This window comes from Urocitellus parryii, chromosome 8 (genome assembly GCF_045843805.1).
Source record: "Urocitellus parryii isolate mUroPar1 chromosome 8, mUroPar1.hap1, whole genome shotgun sequence".
In the NCBI taxonomy this organism is placed as follows: Eukaryota; Metazoa; Chordata; class Mammalia; order Rodentia; family Sciuridae; genus Urocitellus; species Urocitellus parryii.
The window spans coordinates 70,166,511-70,168,044 of record NC_135538.1 but is presented as its reverse complement, the minus strand read 5'-3'; the positions used below and the strand labels follow the sequence as shown (position 1 = coordinate 70,168,044).

Below are 1,534 nucleotides of genomic sequence, written 5' to 3'. Positions count from 1 at the left end.
TTCTATCTTTTTCCCAACACCCCTTTCCGTCTGATCTCTATCCCCACCCCATTCAATCATACTTTCCAGTCCATAGTAATCCCTCTTCTATATTCTCATTGTTGTTTTTTTTCTTTTTCTTTTAGTTTCCACATCAGAGAAAATATGAGATACTTTTACTTCTATGTCTGGCTTGTTTTGATTAACACCATGTTCTCCAGTTTCATCTATTTTTCCACAAATGATAGTATTTCATACTTCTTTGTGGCTGAATAATATTCTATTGTGTATAACCAAAAAAGGATGACGAGGTGCTGTGAAGAAGGTGACAGTGCCTTACCTGTATGCATGTTGTCATCCATTCTTCCATCCTTGTCAAGGGAGGGTTAATGCTCTCTCCTTTCATACAATACCTAGCTAGCATTTCCTCATGCAAATAAAAATATGTAATCTTTTTATTTTCTTACAAAAAAGGTAGCACACTCTTTCCAGTATGTACCTCACTATTTTCATTTAAGGATGTGTCTTGGAGAATGTTTCATATCAATACATTTTATTATTCTTTTAAATAGCTGAAAATATACCATTGTATGAATGTACCATGAGTATTTATCAAGTTCCCAATTGATGGACCCTTTGGTGTTCTCTTCTTTTGCAAATCTGAACAATGTTATAATGAGTCACATTGTACATATCACTTCATCATGTGCAGACTTGTCTGTAAAATAAATTCATTAAAAATCAATTTAACACTTAGATTATGTTAGTGAGCAACCCTAAAGTTGGGGAGGGAGTGGCTAAAGATGGGAGAGAGAAATGCTTTTTTTACTGAGCAGCAATATCCCCTATATATGATGGAGTCAACTCAACACTTTCACACTCATGACATTGTCCTAGAGTGTTTTTTACAAGTAGAAGGTGGGTTTTAATATCATGCTCCTTAGAAATACTTTTGAAAACACATCTAGAAAGTAAATAGTAGTATAATGCTGAGAGCCATTGCCAAGTAGGAATGACGCATCGAAATTTCCTTGCCAGCATACCCCATGTTGCTTAAAGGAAGGACTCTTGGAAATGGACTTGGATTTGCAGTGACATTGCATGTATGCTTGAGTAAGGTGACCTTGCTCAAGGACCAGGGCGGATCTGGGTTTAGGGCGGATCAGGTTTTAGGGAGTATCCTGCTCCTTGGGTTTAGGGTGGTTCCAGGTTTAAGGTGTACCCTGCCGGGGCGTATCCTGCTGCCTCAGGCACACCCGATCCTTGAGTTCCCATTGAGTTCTCGTGGGATTAAAAAAGTATTTGGGATTCAAAGCCTGGTGGAGTACGTGAATTTTGCGGCAGAACGTGGATTTGGCCCAGAACGTGATTTTCCCCAGAACGTGATTGTAGAGTGCTGGTGTGAATTCGGGAATAAAGAATTGCTGTTTGAATCTACAAAGCTGTGAGTGGCTCATGATTTTGTGCGCAGCCAGACTGCAGCATTTGGTGGTCCATATGCGGAATGTCTGAAACTTGGAGGTAAGTGAAATTGCTCGCCTCTGAAGGAGAGCGA

General features: G+C 39.5%; 1 pseudogene; it reads right to left on the bottom strand.

Annotated features, from left to right (window-relative positions):
* Window positions 1–274: 274 nt before the first annotated feature.
* On the bottom strand, window positions 275–392 carry LOC113198702 (U6atac minor spliceosomal RNA; annotated as a pseudogene).
* Between the last annotated feature and the right edge of the window lie 1,142 nt (window positions 393–1,534).